The sequence below is a fragment of the Bacillus rossius genome, chromosome 1 (genome assembly GCF_032445375.1).
Source record: "Bacillus rossius redtenbacheri isolate Brsri chromosome 1, Brsri_v3, whole genome shotgun sequence".
NCBI lineage: Eukaryota > Metazoa > Arthropoda > Insecta > Phasmatodea > Bacillidae > Bacillus > Bacillus rossius.
In genome coordinates this window covers 270,835,913-270,859,620 of record NC_086330.1, presented here as the reverse complement: position 1 = coordinate 270,859,620, position 23,708 = coordinate 270,835,913, and positions in this window count along the sequence as shown.

The following is a 23,708-nucleotide window of genomic DNA, read 5'->3' as shown; positions in this document are numbered from 1 at the left end:
AGGACACCAAAAATCAGTGCCCTAAAAATAAGGTACTGGCCGTGTCCTATCGTGCACTTGGAATATGGTTAGGGTACAGGTATCGCATATTCAACACCTAAACCCTCATTTTTGTGTCCTGGAATACGGCCATAAGTCTCAACTGTTTCAATTAGCATTACGGCCGCCATCTTGAAAATCTCTAATTTTAATGCTAGTAATTCCGAAAAAATTCCCAAAAAAAAATATTTTAAAAATGGTCTACTTCAAATGTTTAGTTATTAAAACAATTTCGGTCCTCTGTTCGATTTCCGGCGAGAGTAAACCAGTAATTTATTAATATATTTAAAAAATCTCAATAAAAAGTAATAAAATCATCTTACACCACTCCCGTCATTTTGAATTATGTCACCACTTGTATCAATTATCGTGAAATGTGCCATCTTGAAAATCTTTATTTATTATCCGATTTTAATAAAAAAAAGTTCAAAATTCACCAAAAATTTACTTATTAGAATACTGATTGATTAGCTGGATTCCCGTCCTTGGTTCGAAACCGGTAAGAGCAAAAAAATAAAAAATACAGCAGATCCTTCCTCCACGGAAGCTACCTAGACTGACCTCAACAACCAATATCAAGATATATATCGTCAGCTGGTATGACGTCATGTCTGTCACCTTGTCTTCGTCCAATGGAGGCAGCAATATTGTTTTCGTTTGCTAGAGTGTGCTGGCGACATGTTAGTATAATTTTCTGTTCTCCATACCTTTGTACTCAACTGTTGGCATTGAACTTTTACCTTGACACTGAACTTTTACCTTAAACTTGAAATTTGACCTTGACCTTGAAATTTTACTTTTACCTTGACGACCATCATGGATCCCTCATTTTGTGTTCAGTACATGCTACCAGGAGCTACCACCTACTAGAGGTCATTGCCACCATCTTGTTTTCGTCTGCTGGAGGTCACCATCTTGTGTGTACTCGTCTTACCATCATTACCATCATTACCATCATGCTAGTTTTATTCTAACCTGCTACAGTGCAGTAATCATTTATTATTACTGAGGTACCCCGCCATCTTGAAATTTGGGTGCATCTTGAAATCATGTAATTATTTAGCTAGAAATGCGGGAAATATTCCAAAATTCTCCGAAAAAATCAGTTATTAATTTACAAACTGAATCGATCATTTCCTGTCCTTGGTTCGATTCTTGACCAGTGACAGGTGTAACTAAATATTAATTAAATTTTAGATTCTGTTTTCCATTACCTTTCGCGGAGTTTATTAATCATTCTCTCTAAGAAAAACAACTCAAGACAATATACGACAATGTTCTACGAATTAAATACGTTGCCGATTAGCCTAACACGAAAGTCTAGTTTTTGATACTTAGAATATCCTCTAAACCGTTAATGTACAAAGCCATCTATACATATAGATCAATAGTCTTCGGACAGCGAGGCCGGCTCATAAACAATGTCAGACGTATGGACCAGTTATTTACGAACCTCACTACCTTCTTAATCGACAGCTAATTATATTCAATTAAACCAACGTAACATGTCTTTACGCTTACATTAAGTCCAAGAATCCCATTAAAAAGGCGGCCCATTTTGGAAGCACCATCAACAAAAAGGCAGCACCTTTGGAAGCACCATTAACAAAAAGGCAGCACATTTGGAAGCACCATCAACAAAAAGGCAGCACATTTGGAAGCACCATCAATTAAGAGGCATCATATTTGGAAGCACAATCAAAAAAGGCAGCACATTTGGAAGCACCATAAAAAAAAGGCAGTACGTTTGGAAGAACAATAAAAAAAAGGAAGCACATTTTGGAAGCACCATCAACAAAAAGGCAGCACATTTTGGAAGCACAATCAAAAAAGGAAGTAGGGAGAGCGTGCCGACTCTGGAACATAGGCGAGGGGGGAGCGGGGTAATCCGAGGATTATCCCATTTTTTATGGTTTTTTACGCATTTTTTATGGTTTTTTTATGTGCAAATCTAGTTTTTTATGCGCTAATCCAGTGGCTAATCCGCTAATCCAGTGGCTAATCCGCGAATCCGCAAATCCGCAAATCTGCTAATCCGGAGATCCGCAAATCCGCAAATTCACAAATCCGCAAATCCGCAAATCACAAATCCGCAAATCCGCCATTTTGTATTTCTAGAAATTTCCACCAACTTCGAATCGTGACGTCATTATTCTGTGTCGTCTGCTGGAGGCCGCCATCTTGATTTCTTCTGGCCGCCATCTTGTTTCGTGTGCTGGAGGCCGCCATCTTGATTTTTCCTGGTCGCCATCTTGTTTCGTCTGCTGGAGGCCGCCATCTTGATTTTTCCTGGTCGCCATCTTGTTTCGGCTGCTGGAGGCCGCCATCTTGTGTGATGTCATATAGTTCTGTTGGTCGCCACCAGGTAGCAGCAGGTATTATTTTATTTTAACTAAAATATTTTCAGTGCCGAGGCTGGGATTCGATCCATGGGGCGTGAAAACGTCCAGGATGTCGTTACGAGGCGGACGCCTTGACCACTAGACCACGAGACCAATTGGAATATGGTGGAATAAATAATCTATATATGCTATGTACTGACGGCAAGTTTATGATAAATGGGGGGAGGGTGTTTTTGCCTTCCTTAATGCATACCTAAGGCGCCACATTTGAAATTAAAAATTATTATACAGCCGCCATCTTTAATTCCAGCACAGACTACCAGATGGCGCTAAATTCAAAAAATTAGTTGCCAGAGGCTCCGCCATCTTGGTTCTCAAGTTGGCTGGTAGATGTCGCTAGTATCGCGCGGCAAATTCAAAAATTAGTTGCCAGAGGTGCCGCCATCTTGATTCTCAAGTTGGCTACCAGAGTGTGCCACCATCGCCATCTTTATTTCATATTTCAGCTGCCAGGGCGCAGCACCATTCGATAGGTCGAATGCTAATCGATATATTTAGTTACAAGTGTTGCTACCAGAGGGCGCGATATTTAAATTTAAAAAATATTACAACCTTTAAACAATTCTCCGCCATCTTGGATTCAACAGCCCCACCATCTTGGAAGCACATGATACACCCAAGGACTCGTTCCAATACATGCACAGAGTGCACCGAAAAGATTGTTCCCTTACATGCACAGAGTGCACCATATTGAATGATCATGATATGTGTTCCTTTATATGCATCAGAAGCAGGCATAAGAAATTTTTTTCTTATAGGCATACTTTAGTGTTAGCTTTCCTGTAATGCATTTAATAATAGTGTAAGCTCATTATTATTATTTAGTGATAGTGAATTTATAACTATGATGTGTAGTCTCATTCTCTTCATCTCGACGTGGCGGAAGATTCTCTGGAGTGTAAGCTGAAAAAAAAAAAATAAAAACTTGTGTTTGAATTTATAGTGGTATGCTGCTTTCCACATCACCTTAGAGACTATGTCTCAGGAGGTACAGCATTAGATGCGTTAACTCCTTTTTTTTATACATGGCGAGTTTCCCCGAGAGGCCTATTTTCCATGTTTAACAAGGGCGCAAGCATTATGCTTCACCGTCACACTCTCCGAAGCCGCTGTCCACTCCATAATCTGGCTCCACTTGCTCTTGAGCCTCCATTACAGCTTCAAAGCATGCTATAATACCGTTGTTAAGGTATGTTAGAAACTCGTATTCCTCTGGAAATGCAGCGAACAAATTGATCGCGGAGACCTCTAGATGGTGTACTATCGCATCTATATTCATGCCGATGCAAGCATGGGCGTAGATCCCGGGGGGGCCAGGGGGGCCCGGGCCCCCCCTGGAATTAATGGGCCCCCCCTTGGGGGGGGCCCACTTCGTGATTTTAAAGTTAATGGTGTACACAACATATATATCAGATTATTATTTACAACGACGACAGACACTTTGACATGCTTTACATTCATACTTTCGAGTTCCGTAGTTATTTTCCCTTACCCCTTCTGCGAAAGCCATGGTATGGAGTTTTCCAGTGAGAACTTTGAAACCCTTAATTCCTAGAAACCGTTCATTCCAAAGGACGAAGCTAGGGTAAGTTTCCGTTAGCATTTCCTCCCCATTGTTACCCACACTACCTTGTGCTCTGAATCGACAGTATTATAGGTTTCAGATAGTCTGTTTTTAAAGTGGTTTTGCTCTCGTGTGCGCCAGTCTTCTGCTTTCTTGGCAAACATCAACATGGATTAGTTCGTGACGCGGAAGACACGGAAAACAGAATCTCACCTGGTAAGCTTGATTGTTTTATAAGTAGTGACTATTATTTAGGTAATATATTTTATTTAAGTGATTATGTAATATTTTTTCCAGTAAATAAACAACTTAATACTTTAACAGTAATTATAGCAGAATTTAGTTTATTTACGAACTGAAACTTATATACCATTTTCTGGAATTTTTTAGCTCATCTTCATTCTGTAAGGCTAGCTGCTCTGTACGTTACATGTGAATATACAGGGAATAATTTTTTTCCTCGTCAATATGGAATTTAAAATCACTCCCCTTTTATTATCAATCGATAATTTTCACAATTCATGGCCGATAATCACTTTATAACATTTGTTATTTGATAACTGCAACACTGCACGAGTAAACAGAAGTAAGAGTGAGAAAGAAGTATTTAAACGTTACACATACGTATTTAAGTTAATAAGGAAGCAAACGCGTCTCTTTAATAACTAATCAAGCGGCATATTTTAACTAAATAATTCACTTCCAAAACACTGATTATACTAAATATAAGCCGAGAAATGTACGTAGTTTAATTAGCTGAAGGATAAATTTCATAGTTCTATCTCCGAGATTTTTCATTTGTATCATTAAGTTTTTTTTTTCTTTTTTACCTGGTTGATGCCTTTACAAAATAAAATATTCTTTAAGGGTTTTAATATGATTCGATCGTTCATTTGATGTTGATCCGTTTATTAGCTTTGGCGCTTTGGGTTTTTAGGGCGCATCAAAAACTGTGAACAAAGAATTTCACGAACAGCATTTGAATCGCAGTAATTATGTGATGTGGCATAAAAAAACCCGACAAAGTGCGAGTCTAACTCGCGCACGAAGGGTTCCGTACCATTATCTATAAAAACGGCAAAAAAAATCATGTCTGTTGTATGGGAGCCCCACTTAAATATTTATTTTATTCTGTTTTAGTATTTCTTGTTATAGCGGCAACAGAAATACATCATTTGTGAATTTGTTTCTGTTTTCACGTTTGTTGTATGGGAGCCCCCCTTAAATATTTGTTTTATTTTAATTTAATCATTTATTTTTAAATTGAAATTAGAATAAACACTTTTGGAAAATGGTAATGTATCGGTGGGGTGTTATATATTTGCATTATATTCACGTATATTATTATTATATATTTTTTTCATGGATATTTTATGTACTTAGGTTAACAAATTATTCAAACATGTTTGAGAGATCACTGCTTATAGTCATGAATTAATAATTACTAAAACATTTTGCTCTGCTTTATTGTTAATATCACTTACGTAAAAATAAAGTGTATAACACACGAGCTTATCATCCAGAGAAGACTTGTTTCGGTTGACCTCTAGCGTAAAATTCTTAAACCACAGAATTCACGGGCCCCCCCTGGAAATCCTACAGATTTGCGCCCATGGATGCAAGCATGAAGCGCATATTCAATGCAATCGCGCATTTCCTCAAAAGCAGCCATGTTCATTTACTTTTATTTCATATTTCAGCTGCCAGGGCGCAGCACCATTCGATAGGTCGAATGCTAATCGATATATTTACTTTTATTTCATATTTCAGCTGCCAGGGCGCAGCACCATTCGATAGGTCGAATGCTAATCGATATATTTACTTTTATTTCATATTTCAGCTGCCAGGGCGCAGCACCATTCGATAGGTCGAATGCTAATCGATATATTTACTTTTATTTCATGTTTCAGCTGCCAGGGCGCAGCACCATTCGATAGGTCGAATGCTAATCGATATATTTACTTTTATTTCATATTTCAGCTGCCAGGGCGCAGCACCATTCGATAGGTCGAATGCTAATCGATATATTTAGTTACAAGTGTTGCTACCAGAGGGCGCGATATTTAAATTTAAAAAATATTACAACCTTTAAACAATTCTCCGCCATCTTGGATTCAACAGCCCCACCATCTTGGAAGCACATGATACACCCAAGGACTCGTTCCAATACATGCACAGAGTGCACCGAAAAGATTGTTCCCTTACATGCACAGAGTGCACCATATTGAATGATCATGATATGTGTTCCTTTATATGCATCAGAAGCAGGCATAAGAAATTTTTTTCTTATAGGCATACTTTAGTGTTAGCTTTCCTGTAATGCATTTAATAATAGTGTAAGCTCATTATTATTATTTAGTGATAGTGAATTTATAACTATGATGTGTAGTCTCATTCTCTTCATCTCGACGTGGCGGAAGATTCTCTGGAGTGTAAGCTGAAAAAAAAAAAAATAAAAACTTGTGTTTGAATTTATAGTGGTATGCTGCTTTCCACATCACCTTAGAGACTATGTCTCAGGAGGTACAGCATTAGATGCGTTAACTCCTTTTTTTTATACATGGCGAGTTTCCCCGAGAGGCCTATTTTCCATGTTTAACAAGGGCGCAAGCATTATGCTTCACCGTCACTCTCTCCGAAGCCGCTGTCCACTCCATCATCTGGCTCCACTTGCTCTTGAGCCTCCATTACAGCTTCAAAGCATGCTATAATACCGTTGTAAAGGTATGTTAGAAACTCGTATTCCTCTGGAAATGCAGCGAACAAATTGATCGCGGAGACCTCTAGATGGTGTACTATCGCATCTATATTCATGCCGATGCAAGCATGAAGCGCATATTCAATGCAATCGCGCATTTCCTCAAAAGCAGCCATGTTCATTATGGAATTGTCAGAGACAGAATGAAGACTATAGTTGACCTGGTCTTGACGGAAAGACGACATGCAACCCCGATGTCGCGCTACACATTCCAATGAGGCGCCCAGCGCGGGCTGACGTCACAGCTTGTTGATCCCAAGCTGCAGAGTGCTGGGTCGTGTTCAGGAAGTAGTCCACACATTATAAATACATTGCAGGAATAGAATCTCAACAACAGCCCACACAAACGATTTCATAGAATATGCTTCGATTGAGAACAAGCAATAAGGTAAAATAAAATGTGTATATGTAATCTTAAACTCCCATATCGTTTCTCTTTACCCATGTCCTCACGGTATCGGGAAACCCCTTCCAAGACACCTGGAATCTTTCACCACGCTTTCGATGAATTTTATTTACCAAGTATGTATTAGGGTATTTTGTAATTTGAATTTCTGAAGCATAAAAAACACCTTGTATTTTATTTCCATCCATATCACTCAAGTTATACACACGCGGAAAGCTGGACCTCATAGCTGTTACTTTAAACACTTCGTGAGACCAATTCGGTGTAAACCCCTTTTCAAAAACTTTCTTGTTTCGTGACACGCGTACATGATCCCCCACACGAGCCTTAGGTTTTCTAGGGTCAATTGTCTTTACATATTTGTAAACACTTAGTAGCAAAGAGTCATCCTTCACTTGATTCGGAGCCATGCCAATGGTGCGGTGGAATCTGTTATTGTAGACATGTAGAACTTGTGGTAAAATTTTAAGCCACTTATAATTTCCTTGAGCTGAAAACTCGCGAAAAAGCAGCGATTTTAGAGATCTATTAAACCGCTCTACCACACTTGCTTTAATCTCACTGTGAGTGGAATAATGATTAATATTTTTTCTTTTCATAAGAGCTCTGAAAGTTGAGTTATAAAATTCTGTTCCTGCATCACTTTGAATACTTTTAAAACTTCCTGCTAATTTCAAAATACTTCTCATAGCAGCAGTAACCATCACACCTGTCTTTTGTTTAACTGGACCTGCATAAGCACGTTTGCTGTACACATCTATGGCAGTCAGGATGTACTTGTAACCACTGTTCACTTTACTGTATGGTATCATTTCTACCAAATCAATCTGTAGTAAATCATGGAGTCCATATGTTAAAACCTTTCTGCGAGGAAATATAATACGTTTGCCTCGGTGAAGCTCGTATGCAATCCCACGCTGTGCGTCGCTCATTTTGCAATGTATCCTGATTCTTGTAACTCTTCAAGTATCGAAAGGATTTCGTTATTGTGTCCGGTGTGGCCAGAAGCCTGCGAGGCCATTAACAACCTGAGTCGATCTACTATCTCATTCGGATCATTCCAATAAATGAACTCTCGTTTACGACCTAAATCCAATGTTTTATGTAACAATCCACTTCCTCGTTGCTGCGAACCAATATGTGGAAACAGTTGCTTAATGATATCAAATTTCGCATGTGACGTGCTTTTATAGAGATTTGTTGCAGGATCATTCTTTTTAAAATAAGCATTTGTAAGCTCTAGTAGATTACCATATTGTTTAAGGGCCGATTCCGAGTACGTATGCGGCTCTCTGCGAAATAAAAGTTCAAATAAACCAGGAGCAGGTTGTATTAGTTCATCTTTAACGCGAATCATATTGTTATCGTGAAAAAATACTTCCGTGTCCCCTAAAAACCAGCGGTTATGTCGTTTAGATACACCATAGGTTCCATCACCAGAGCGAAGGTTGTAGCTCTGCAAATAAGACTGCACTCCACCTAAAGAATCATCATATGGAACACCGTGATGTTTTAAAGGAATAGCGTTCGAGTCATCGCTGTCGCTTGATTCTAAATATTGTTTCACAGTAGCTTCTTCCGCAGAATCCTGCTTCACAGTATCGATAGACTGTGCGAGCGATGTAGTAGGTCCAAGTTTATCCAAACGCGAATTAACAGACTTGAATATTTCTTCATTAATTGCATCCCTCTCCAAACGAGCTCGTTTGGCAAGTAGATACTTTGCACGAACATTTTCTATGACGCGCTCCAACTTACTAGCCTCAAGAGCCATGACTGCAGAGTTAGCGATAGCATATCACCCTTTTATATACAACTAGCATCAATACGTGAGTGATCTAGGCATGTCTAGAGCTTGATGGTTTTGGAGGTGCTGGTTTTGGAGGTGCTGGTTTTGGAGGTGTTGGTTTTGGAGGTGCTGGTTTTGAAGATGCTGTTTTTGCAGGTGCTGGTTTTGGAGGTGAAGGTTTCTTAGACAACACACCGCGAGAATATTCATCAGGAGTAATCGTCAAAACACCAACAGTGCGATTCATTTGTGAAAGCTGTTGTACAATTCCAGCATTAATTTTCAATACCATCTCAACCATGTTAGCATTTAGTGCATCATTTAGTTCCTCTATAAATGTTTGTGCGAATAAATCTAACCTGCTCTCCAACGAGGTGCACATATCACCCAACTTTGTCGACACAGCTGAAAGACTTTCATTTAATTGAGCAATTAAATGCTGTTCTTTAGCCTCCATATTGCGCAAGAACTCCATAATCCCCACTTGCACATCTCTTGTTACAGTAAGTGATCTGTTGATATCTGTAACTTGTCGTGTCATACCATCAGTCATCGAATGCAAAGCATGTGTAAAAGCCCCGCTTACTGCGTCAACATACTTCTTATTAGCAGCATCACCATCTTGTTTAGGATCACCAACTCTCTTCAAATGTTTCCAGCTTAAGTCGCAGTCCCCTTCACGAGTAAACGTCATGCATGAGTCGTGCGATCGTTTAAGTCCACCACCACCGAACTTTGACATCATGATTCATGAACCTATCACAATAAACTGATCAAAACCACATCTGTAACGCCCTTTATGTAGAGGAAAATCTTTAGCTATCACAATGAAACCATGCTCATTAGGACTGTTCCAACAGTGACCGCAAAGAGTTTTAAATCTCTCAAAGCTCATATCTGTACCGACATGGTCGGAAAACACATGTTTTAGATTAAGATCGTCCATTTTAAACAAAATTATTAGATTACAATTATCTCGCACTAATTGCTTTCGGGTTTGGGTATAAGTTTGTACCAAGTAGAAACAGTCGATATTGTGGTGTCGCCCCATAGAATAATACTTTTGAACAATGCTTTGTTTATCACAAGCAACATCATCGAAGATTAGCACAGAGTTGGGGAGGGCTTGACTGGGGTCTAAAACATCAGCATTTTCTCGAAATTTAAAAAATTTCACTCCCCCTGACATTTTCCAGCACATGGGCTAAACGTTGATATTTTGGTTGTTCTAGGGACTTGCTATATAAATACACATTCTCAAAACGTATCCCATTGGGGTGTTCTAGAAGTGAAAGAATAAGACAAGTTTTGCCAGAATTCGAAGGACCTGACACTATACACCGTATGGTATTTGGTAACAGAGATCCATGACGTTCTTCAGTTTTACTAAACACATCATCATCAATTAGTGAAATTGGTAAAGCGAGCTGTTGTTGAACAACCTCCATTCTTAATACTAAACCTAAACACTATAAAACAGTCATCCTTATAGTGAAACCACTCAGTGTCTTGATATGTCTTGTATGAGACGGAAGAGAGGTTCAGGCTTAGTTAATTCTGTTATAAATAAGCTACCATTCGAGGCACATCTTCCGGGCTACAATTTCTGTGGACCTGGCACGAGACTAGCCGAGAGACTAGCAAGAGGTGATCGTGGTGTGAATGCACTAGACGAGGCGTGTCGTCTTCACGATATTGTGTATGCGAATAGTAATAACTTGTCTGAAAGACATAAAGCGGATAAAATATTAGCTGACACGGCCGAGAAGATTAGAAAGTCTCCCGAAACTAAATTTGGACAGAGAGTATCCGCGTGGACCGTTAACAAGATTATGAGAGTGAAACGTAAGCTTGGTGCAGGTTTAAGATTTTCATCATCATCAAAGAAGAGAAACCGTAAATCTGTCAGGAAAGCCCTGGGGAAGAAGGGTGGTCTATTACCATTTATATTTCCAGCACTCGCTGCATTAGGCAGCTTAATTGGTGGAGCTGCGGGTGTTGCTAAAACTGTTTCCGATGTCCGGAGTCAGGCACGTATGCAAGCGATAGCACGTGCAGCAAAAAACGGTTCAGGACTTTATCTACGCCCCTATCCACATTCGGGTGGTGGGGGAAAGCGAAGAGGAAGAAGAAGAAAGAAAAATCGCGGGAGCAGGAAGCGATAATCAAAAACTTACCAAAGCGAGCTCTTACAAACCTCGAGTTAATGAAGGCGATAAAAGAATTGAAAATACCATACTTTAGACAAATATACATGCGCGATTCGCTACCTAAGAAACCATTGCGTAATGAAAGTGCTATTTTGAATCTAGACTCATCCAAAGGACCGGGAACGCATTGGACTGCTTATGTCAAGACCGGTCCTAACGTTGAATATTACGATAGCTTCGGAGACTTGCCTCCACCAGTGGAACTGATACGATATTTAAACAAGTGCAACATAACCTATAATTATGACAGGCAACAAAAGTTGCATTCATGGAATTGCGGTCACTTATGCTTAAGATTTTTAGTATCAATATATAAGAAGCATTAGTGTTATCATAAGCCACATATGCGACAGAGTGTTTATAGAGAGACCACACACAACGCGAGACGCAGTGTAAACTAGACAAAATGTCAATAACATTAATTTTAACTGGGAAGAGCTCGATTATGAGAACCTACTACTTCCCTCCCTTGCAATTGGATGGAGAGTGGACAATGGCATTGATCGATCTGACAACATATAACTCGATACCGAACATTGATGAAAATAATCAAGTTTTTCAATACATCGCAAACAATGAACATCATGAAATGAAATTACCAACAGGTGCATATGAAATAAGTGACATGGAAGCTTACATAAAACAGAACCTACCTGCAGATTCAACATTTCTATTACGAGACAACCCCAACACCTTACAGTGCATAATGTTCAGCAACAATATACATGTGGATTTTAGTGGAAAAAATACATTAGGTGAAATGCTTGGATTTTCTTCTCAAGTATACAAAGCAGGTGAGCTGCATGAATCGACAAATCCTGTAAATATATTCCCCGTGAATGTTATACGAATTACAAGCAATGCTGTGGGACACACATACTTGAATGGTAAATTAAACAATACTATTCATGAATTTTCCCCCATAGTACCTCCGGGATATAAGATAAATGAACGACCTACCACGCTCATTTATGTCCCAGTTACCGTTCAATCGATATCGGAGCTCGACATTCAAATAGTCGATCAGGAAGGACGCTTAGTTAACCTAAGAAAGGAAGAAATAACTCTAAGACTGCATTTGAAAAAACAATGGGAGTGAAATATTTTTCTAAGCATAAATGGAGCGGTTCAGGTGTGTCCTTATCCAGTAGACGACGAGACATCAAGCGGCTAACATCTGTTAACGTGAGATTCCTTAAAAAACTTGGATTTAGAGTTTATCCTCATGGAGAACACCGTTCTTGAAGTCGAGCAAGCACCACAATTTGAGGATTCTATTTCAAAAACTGAACTGCATATTTACAAACCATACTTAAATGGACCCTATGCCCCCAACTCTGAAATCCGTATAGTGATTCAAAATCATGATGCATACACAAACATCTCAAAATCCTTTTTGCGTATACGTGGAAAACTCGTAAAGGCAGACGGACGGAAACCGGACCATGCAAAGATTATAAACAATGGTGTATTACATATGATCAATCGGATAGGATTTGAACTGAACGGCGTTCTTATAGACCAGACCAGATCACTAGGAGTGGTATCTACAGTGAAGAATTATCTTTCACGAACTCGTGATGAATACGCCATCAGCAAAATGGAGGGATGGTGTCTCGAGGAAAACTATAGCTTGCCTCTAACAGCCGATGGTGTTTTCGAAATCTGTGTTCCGCTAAGCCATCTCCTCGGCTTTGCTGAGGATTATCACCGTATACTTCTAAACTCCAAACAAGAGTTAATTATAGTTTTAGAAAATACGTACATTAACTCGATAATAGATGCAAGTGCGCAGCCTCAAGCAGTTAATTTAACCATAAACTCTATCGATTGGGCCGTACCACACATCCAAGTGTCTCCAGCGGAACGCACGCGACTGCTTAAGCTTGTGGAGAAAAGCAGAAATATAGATATAGCATTTAGATCTTGGTCTGTTGAAACATATCCCAGCATGCCACAAGCACAAAATGTCAGCTGGTCAGTAAAGACAAGCTTCTCGATGGAAAAACCACGATACATAATAGTCGGCTTTCAATCGGCTAAACATAATGTAATGGCTGCCGATAAATCGAGGTTTGACCACTGCAACATAAAGAATATAAAACTATTCTTGAATTCAGAAAGTTATCCATACACGGATTTGGACATAAACTTCGACAATGGATTTTACTTAATCGCATATGATATGTATTCAAATTTTCAAGAGTCTTACTATGGAAAGCAGAATGCACCTTTGCTTGACCCTCATCAGTTTAAGGAACTGGCTACGTTATTCATGTTTGATGTAAGCCGTCAAGCTGAGAAAATACCTTCGAATATCATAGATTGCAAGTTGGAGATCACAAGCTCAGACAACCTACCGATCTTAACACAAGCATTTGCAATAATATTGCACGACAGACTTGTCTCCTATAATCCACGAGACAAAGCTGTTAAAATACTGAGTTAAGCATAGTAGAGGCTCAGTCGTGTCTCAGCCACCATGAAGTATGTTAATCTGCAAGGATTTTTCTCTCAGTATGGCTTTATTACCAAGGAACTTAGCATTGCTGACTCTGAGGGGAACATAATTACGCGAACATTCAAACCGCCGTTTGAGTGGAGAGACATTAGTCGTAAATACCGGAGAAGTAATGCGTGGCTCACTAAATATTTTCATAGTTTAAAATGGGAACACGGATTGTTTCCCTACAACAGTCTTTCCACCATCTTGACAACTCACTTGAGTGGAACTGTAATAGTTGCTGGAAGCGAACAGAAAAGATGGTTGGGTAAACACTGTCTCAAACACATGCACATAGTGGATGCACAAGAGGAATATGGCTGCCCGGCTTTCAAAAAATTAGACATAATGTATGCTCAAAATCGTGACAGCATAAGACCTGTATCGTCTCGCCGTAACGTCGCATTGCTTAGGGCTTGGATGCTAGAACACAGCGATCCTGGAATGTTGGATGACGCGCTCGAAATGGAATCAACAACAAGCGAAGCAACGGTAAACATGTCTGGACTGGAGGCGGTATAAATTGAGGTCATCGTCCCGGGGTACGACAGTCAGGGTACAGTTCGCGGTCGTGCGGGCGTAGACTCACTATATATTCAAGAAAAATGACGTTCGATCCATCGGCACGCTACGCAGACGTGTCACCCGGCTTTCGTCGTGTGGCATACCTTACCGGAGATGGAGAGTTCCACCTCATAGTCTGCAACTTCAATCATCACTGGAGCACCGATTGCGATCTGGAGGCTCCGGACTTTATTGAGACGCCCTGCAATCAGGTAGATTGTGTTGTGCACTACTTGAGACCCGACAGTAAATTTCCTACTACCTTAGAAGAACTTAAGGCAGCAGCCGCTACTGAAACTATAACCTCAAAACCAGATTATTCTGCAGTAAGGTGTGATTTGAGACGCAGCACGAACCCAGAGACAGTTGTGCATTGGGAGGAGCAGTGTGATGGTTATGTTCACAACACAACTTATGAAAACAGTGTATGCTACGAGACATGTAGTTTCCTTCAGTGTAAACTTTATCGATTCAGCCCATTCGCTTAAGTTTGAGAGCTAAGACAATACCTATGTCAGTCATGTTATCACCGCGATTCCATGATATAACTCAAAGCCAAGAAGATGCCGTAATAGATGAATTGTGGGCACCGAGCATCTTAACATGGGATGAAGCGACAAGATATTTTAATTATCCTCCTGATCCACGATCTAAAGAAATGAAGCCTTCGACATTGTTTGACAATACCGAAAATAGATATCTTTACAAACGTGCAAGTCTGAACTGTGTTGAATTTCATGTAGAGTTCTATGAATTTGATATTGGATTGAGTAGTCTTCGATACGTTTATTTCGAACTTTGTCGCGAAAATACTCATTTCCGACTGAGGTGGCACGCTGATAGACCATACAAGTCCGTGACTCTCTTGACTGTTTTCGACTGTCAGCATAAAGACTGTGTAATAAATCTTAGTCATCCAATGGCAAAGTTTCCCTGTACTATTGATGAGCTCAAGATATCCCGTGACAGAGACTATGAAAGTACTTTCTCCGAATGGTGTACCGGAATTAAACACTATCGCCATAATCCCGCTACATGCATGTGGAACCCACCTCACGACACGCCTTGCAGTAATCATTTGTGTTCCTTGTCGAGAGGTCGTTTATTACGAGAAAACAAATTCTCGGTGTCGACGCATCTAAGCAAGCAACTATGGGGATATAGATAATGGACTGTTCTACGAGATGCTCTACTCTATGGAATTTCGTAATCAATTTATTCATTCGGATGGGCAATATATTTTTAAATAGGATCGCCGCTTCCTGGGTCGACAGTCGAGCTGAAACTGTGTCGGTGTGAGGATCTGTGCCAAGCAAGATGTCTAACTTTCATTCAAGCAAGAAATATGTGAGTGTAAATCCTGGTCTAGGCAGTGTTGATTACAGCAAGTGGAGTCAAGACAATTTAAAACACATATCGGAAAGCTGTGACGGCATGTTTCACTCGAAACAAATACTCGACCCAGGACCTCAAGACATACCATTTGAATTAATTAACTGCTCGGGTTATGGACAATGTATTGTTAACATGCTTCGACACGATACAGTTCTGCCTGCCACGAGTGAAGACGTCTACGCACACGCATTCAACCAGACAGCTACCCAATCGGTTCAGGTTATCCCTGAATGCATTCAAATCAGCCCTGATTCGCCAACATCCATCATACCTGTAGCTGAGCCAATCACCGAGGCGACACCGAAGTCCACCAGACGACAGCGAAAGCCTGCTGCCTCTCGCAAGAGTCGAACCAGAGATCTCAGTCATTTAGGACCGGTGAGTCAAGATGTCGGAGTTCAAACAGAGTCTAGTGCTTCCATACAAAGAACTGACGAGATGGCCCGGGTAGCAGTGCGCTCATTACTTCTAGAATTATTAAGCAAAGTATAATTGAATTTTTGTCACTTTGTGTATGTAAATGTTTCAGCTGAATACGTAAATATAATATTCTTTGTGTGTAAGGAAATGTTCAAGTTAGCATTCAAATCTTTTTTTTATCGTCACTTTAATATTCTTTGTATGTAAATGTTCAGGTTTGTATGCAAACATTATGTGTGATTTTCTTGTAATATTTCAGTTTTGCATAAAGTTTTAAAATAAATTGTTAAAAGCATAATGCATATCTTATTACCGAAACTGTTTGTAACTTAAGTAAAGAACGTGTAGGTTACTGTATTTTTTATTAATGCTCTTTTCAATTATATAATTTTCTGGTTTAGTATAATTAAAAAAAAAATGTATTCAAATTATCCATCAGTCTCTGCGCCCGCACGTTCACGAAATGTATGTTGACTACAATAAAACTAATGTGTAACCTCTGATTTATTGTTATGATTTAAGTATTCCTCTGATATAAAATAAAAGCTAGCATTGAAACGTCCTGCCTTCCTGGGCCGACCAGCGGGTTGACGTGCGCGAGCCCGTGGATGAAGCTCTCTATTTTCAGAGAAAGGAATTTGTTTTTCCAGACAACTGTCGTCGCACCTAAGAGGTGTCTATATGCTGTCACAGACTTGGTTGACAGTTTCTGCAATCGTTGTAATGCATTACAACGATTGCAGAAATATGTTTTCAGTAAGCTATAATAAAAAAAACATTAATTAAATTTTAATTCTGAAAAAAGTGAATGGTAGAAAATCTACTTTCTAAAACAAAAAAACATATAGTTTAACTAGTTTTCCATGATCACCATATTATTAAATGATTTTACCAAATATAATCTACTCAACTTTCTTAAATTAATAATTTTCAGTTTATAACTGTCATCTAAAGCCGACACACAGAGTAGGCGATTCCGCGAGAATTCAGGTCATCGCCCGACGCAGATTTATATATATATACACCTGCCACAGAGGTCGGAAACGTCATTTGATCGCAGCCAGCCCTCGCCAGCCCTCGATACCTCCTCCGCAGAGAGACGTTCTTCTCCAGATAAGGTATGTGTCCTGTCAGTTCTGACTGACAACACGAGATGGAGTACATTCGTTTCGTTAAAACACGTTCGCGCACTGTGTTTACAGTTCTTATTTAACAATATGTCCACTATTTTAAATAAATAAACACGTTAAAACGGTCGAATTAAGAAATAACTAAATCCATGTATTTATATTACTTAAATTGTGTATTATCACGGAAAAATTACTAAACTCTATTTTTTTTTGTTGCGATTATATCACTTTGAATATTATTCTTGTTTTCGCTTATTTATTAATGATTGAGAATCAACTTGTTTTCATAATTATTTTTACAACGGGATGTGTGTATTTAATATTTCTTTAATACATCTTTCATTCTGTTACTAAACGCTATGCGCGATTTATAAAAAAAAACAACCATTCAGAGCTCGTTCTTTGCTTGCAAACAGTTAAATAATTTTGTCAAACTTTAAACAATATTAAGCGTGATATGAAGTTGATATACATTTGTTTTCAATACAGTATGTTCCATGTAAATAATAATTCTCTACATTCTCAGAATATACCGACATATAATTAATTTCTTGCACATTGTTTACATGTCTTAAACATTTAATATTTCTACATTATTTACAACTTGAAATACTTCACAAATAAATATTACAAGAAGTTTTCTCATGACATACAATTATTTCATATTTACACTTATTTTTTCAATACAAATTTTTACACATATTATGGAAAATAATAAGTGATGATACAGCTGTTGCTTTCAGTATATTAGAGCAAGCATCTTTTATTTATTTTTCAGGTTCTAACTTGTTGAGCGTATCCTTCTTTATTTTTTTAAAATTCCTTTTATAATAATGTCTTCTCCATACTCTAATAAGCGTGCTAGATTTGAAGAAAGCGAGCCTTCGATGTCTGAGCTCGATGAATCATCTATTGATTCATTGATTTCATCTTCATCATCATTTGAGTCAGTGATTTTATCGTCGGCTGATGATTCATCCAACCTAGAGATCGAAGACACGCCACCTCCCTCTTTGCCTAGCCTGAAGCCCGTCGCTTTAGATTCCGCATTCCAGGGTCGACTTGTTGATTCCAGAATCGCGAATGATATTCCCCAGCCCGACCCCAACATTAATAGATTTCTCTCCAGGTGCAGGGAACCCTTTCTGGACGTAGTGGGTGGCGTTCTCCGCCCATTCAAAATTTATCTTACATTGGCCGCGGTATTTATTAAGGAGGATCCTGTGCAGGGGCCCATCAGTGATAGCTTCCACTTCGCCTCCAAAAGTATCCCTGTTTTGTTAAGTGAGGACCTAGCAGAAATTTTCAGTTTCACATTAGTTTCTGTGCTTATGGAGCATGTAAGTGAGTTTGCTTTGCGCGGGTCTGGATGGATGTTGAGTCATGTAAAACATTTCGACATGCATGTCTCTGCATACCGACCATTCACGGTGGGGGCCGCGCATACAAAGTTGCCTGCATTTTTGTCTAACCGCAAAGCTTGTGTAAACATCGAGACTGACCGTGAGATGTGCTTTCTGTATGCTGTTATGGCAGGTGTGACGCCGGCGGCTGGGATGGTTACTCGTACTGGATCGTATCCTAATCCTCTCGAGGTTTTTGATACGACCGGTATGACGTTCCCCATGACACTGCATCAGGTTAAGATCTTTGAGAGTCTCAATAATATTTCCGTGAACATTTATTCTTGCGTGAGTGATCAGGGAACGATTATTGACGAGGATTTTAACAAACCTACTGATGCAAGTATCCAGCCGATTTGCATTACCTCTATGCGATGTGATCGCCATGTGAATATTTTGGCTATTCGTGCGTCTGGTGCTCCCGCTCATCTCCATTTCGTGACTATTAAGAATTTGTCCCGCTTGCTTTCTTCTCAATTCTCGCATGATCAATATACAAAGTGGGTTTGCGACCGCTGTCTTCAGTATTTCCATACTGCGGACAAGTTGAACTCCCACACTGATTTGTGCAGCCAACACACGGCCGTTCGGTCAGTATTCCCGACTGAGGAGACCAAATGGCTCGAGTTCACAAATGTATCCAAGAAGGAACGTATGGGCTTTGTCGCTTATTGCGATACAGAGACCTACTTGAAACCGATGTCCACCTGTTTACCGGAGACCGATGCCTCCAGCACCACAACGGTGAACGAGCACGTGCCTTATGCATGTAGCATTTTATTAGTTTGTTCGTACGATGCTTCGCTTACCAGATATGCGCACTTTGAAGGGGAGAATTGTGTTGCCGACATGGTCTCTACCTTGATTGATATGACTAAGTGGGTGTGCGCGATTTATGCTAAGACCGTTCCCATGAAAGCCCAGACTCCTGCTGTTGCTGCGCGGTTGGCGAGTCAGACACATTGCCATATATGTAATAAGACACTAGGTGACAAGTCAGTGTTGGACCATGACCACCTGACCGGTGAGATTCGTGGCTATGCGCATTCTAAGTGTAATCTTGCATTTAGTTTGCAGAAGAACCAACTGGTGGCTATTTTCCACAATCTTCAGAATTATGACGCCCACTTTTTGATGAGACCATTAGTCTCACGTCATATTGCACAACCTGACGGTTACTCCATTTTGGAGAACCCCGGGGAGGTCAGGGTTATAGGCACGTCTCTTGAAAGTTACAAGAGCATAACAAAGTACATACCGATTACCGGTAATGATGCGAGAGGAGGTACTCGAACAGTGCGTTTAAGATTCATTGACTCCCTTAACTTCCTAACTTCATCTCTGGATACTCTGGCAGGTAATCTCTCGCCTGCTCAGCTGAGCCTCACTCGTGTCCAGTTTCCAGAAGACGCACAGTTTGATCTAGCTCGTAGGAAAGGGGTGTTCCCATACGATTTCGTCACTAGTATGGCAGAACTGCAGACGACCTCACTACCCCCTAGGGAAGCATTTCATAATGCTCTTAGTGGGACTGACGTGAGTGACGGGGACTATGCTCACGCTAGATCTGCGTGGAATGTTTTCCGCTGTAAGACTTTGAACGATTACGCGTTGCAGTATTTGAAGGTGGATACGTGTTTGTTGGCTGACGTGTTCGAGAATTTCCGTTCAGTTTGTTGCCAGTCCTATGGCTTGGATCCGGCGCACTACATTACGGCCCCATCACTTGCGTGGGACGGTTTGTTGAGCAAGTCTGAGGTGTGTCTGGAATTAGTCACCGATCCAGATATCTATCTTTTCTTGGAGAATGCTGTTCGGGGTGGGATCACCAACGTTAGTCGGCGCTATGCGAAGGCTAACAATGTTTACATGAGCGATTATGACTCCAGCCTGCCGTCTTCCTACATCTGTTATTTCGATGTAAATTCTCTCTATGGTCATACGATGCTTGGTAAGCTTCCGGTGGGCAACTTCCAGTGGGTGCAGGAACTCGAATATGCAAACTGGAACTTTAGCACCATGGACACCGATGGTGACTGCTCATGTTTTATAGAGGTGGATCTATCCTTTCCGCGTGAATGTCATGACCGGCTATCAGACCTGCCGCTTGCACCCGTGAATGGCGTACCGGTGAACGGCAATATGTCAAAGCTCTTATTGACACTTGAACCGCGAAAGAACTATGTTTTACATGCAAAAACACTGCAGCACTACCTTACGTACGGGGCCATTCTTGACAATGTTCATCGTGTTTTGCGCTTTGAACAAAAATCCTGGATGGCGTCGTACGTACGGTATAATCTGAATTGCCGTGCTCAGGCAGCGAACCCCTTTGAGAAATCCTTCTATAAATTAATGAATAATTCCGTTTTTGGCAAATCTTTGCAGTCGCCGCGTAGGGAGCGTGACATACATGTGGTTTCGCGGTACGATACCATATATGGTGCGGCAGAGTTGATAGGTCGTTCGTCATTTAAGGCAAGGCGGATCGTCGATGAGAATCTGGTCCTCATTGAGTTAGCCAAAGGTTCGGTAACCTTCAACAAACCCCTTTACACTGGTGTGGCCATCTTAGATTTATCCAAATTGCATCTCTATGATTTCCACTATAACTATATGCAGGTTAAGTTTCCCTTTCCATCTCTGCACCTGCTTTACTCAGATACCGATTCTCTTCTGTACCACATCGAGTGTCGCGATGTGTATTCTTCGATTCTCCCCGATTTGGCTTCTCGATTCGACACTTCGAATTATGCTCCAGATAATGTTCAAAGGTTTCCATCAGTCAACCACGTCATGACTGGTGTCATGAAGGATGAAGCCGCTGGACGCATCATTACTGAGTATGTTGGTCTTCGCCCCAAACTTTATGCATACAAGATGGACGATGGTGCTTTTACGCTTAAAGCCAAGGGTGTGAAGGCCAGTGTACTCAGCTCGCTACTTTTTGAGCAATATCTGGATTGCTTGCAAACAAATTCACGGGTTTGGGGGACTCAATATCATTTTCGTTCACGAAATCACATTGTTTGTACTGAACGCGTGACTAAGGTGGCGTTGTCATCAGGTGACGACAAGCGGAGCATTTCCGATGATGGAATTAGCACGCTTCCATGGGGACATTACCGTCTAGATCCCTGAACCTGAGTTCCCCCCCCCCCACATAATAAGAGATTCTAACTTTTTTTTTATTTTATAATTTTCCAGTTTATTTTTTTTTGTACTATCCTCATACCTTGGTACGCTCAATAAGCATTGCTGCTCCGAGTCGAGTTGTAGGAAAACAACAGCGCTCCAAACTCCTCCTCCGCTCGGAGTGGCCAACTGGGTAGATGGCAACCAACTTCGATTCATTGCCTCCCCCTTCACCCATAAAACATTAAGAATGTTGGACAGAACTCATGCACTACTGTACTGCGCATGTGGAGATAAAACCATCGGTATGTTTAACATGTAGAGATTGCACTAATCTTATTTACACGGTTCAGATAGTGAATCTGATAGTTTTCTTTAAATGCTAGTCTGTTTAATAATTTAAAGTAAATTTCAGTCTATCCTGATTTTAAATGCTAATGTGGTTAAACTTTGTTGCATGTCATCTTTCCGTCAAGACCCGGTCAACTATAGTCTTCATTCTGTCTCTGACAATTCCATAATGAACATGGCTGCTTTTGAGGAAATTCGCGATTGCATTGAATATGCGCTTCATGCTTGCATCGGCATGAATATAGATGCGATAGTACACCATCTAGAGGTCTCCGCGATCAATTTGTTCGCTGCATTTCCAGAGGAATACGAGTTTCTAACATACCTTTACAACGGTATTATAGCATGCTTTGAAGCTGTAATGGAGGCTCAAGAGCAAGTGGAGCCAGATGATGGAGTGGACAGCGGCTTCGGAGAGAGTGACGGTGAAGCATAATGCTTGTGCCCTTGTTAAACATGGAAAATAGGCCTCTCGGGGAAACTCACCATGTATAAAAAAAAGGAGTTAACGCATCTAATGCTGTACCTCCTGAGACATAGTCTCTAAGGTGATGTGGAAAGCAGCATACCACTATAAATTCAAACACAAGTTTTTCTTTTTTTTTCTTTTTCAGCTTACACTCCAGAGAATCTTCCGCCACGTCGAGATGAAGAGAATGAGACTACACATCATAGTTATAAATTCACTATCACTAAATAATAATAATGAGCTTACACTATTATTAAATGCATTACAGGAAAGCTAACACTAAAGTATGCCTATAAGAAAAAAATTTCTTATGCCTGCTTCTGATGCATATAAAGGAACACATATCATGATCATTCAATATGGTGCACTCTGTGCATGTAAGGGAACAATCTTTTCGGTGCACTCTGTGCATGTATTGGAACGAGTCCTTGGGTGTATCATGTGCTTCCAAGATGGTGGGGCTGTTGAATCCAAGATGGCGGAGAATTGTTTAAAGGTTGTAATATTTTTTAAATTTAAATATCGCGCCCTCTGGTAGCAACACTTGTAACTAAATATATCGATTAGCATTCGACCTATCGAATGGTGCTGCGCCCTGGCAGCTGAAATATGAAATAAAAGTAAATATATCGATTAGCATTCGACCTATCGAATGGTGCTGCGCCCTGGCAGCTGAAATATGAAATAAAAGTAAATATATCGATTAGCATTCGACCTATCGAATGGTGCTGCGCCCTGGCAGCTGAAATATGAAATAAAAGTAAATATATCGATTAGCATTCGACCTATCGAATGGTGCTGCGCCCTGGCAGCTGAAATATGAAATAAAGATGGCGACGGTGGCACACTCTGGTAGCCAACTTGAGAATCAAGATGGCGGCACCTCTGGCAACTAATTTTTGAATTTGCCGCGCGATACTAGCGACATCTACCAGCCAACTTGAGAACCAAGATGGCGGCGCCTCTGGCAACTAATTTTTTGAATTTAGCGCCATCTGGTAGTCTGTGCTGGAATTAAGGATGGCGGCTGTAAAATAATATTTAATTTCAAATGTGGCACCTTAGGTATGCATTAAGGAAGGCAAAAACACCCTCCCCCATTTATCATAAACTTGCCGTCAGTACATATCATATATAGATTATTTATTCCACCATATTCCAATTGGTCTC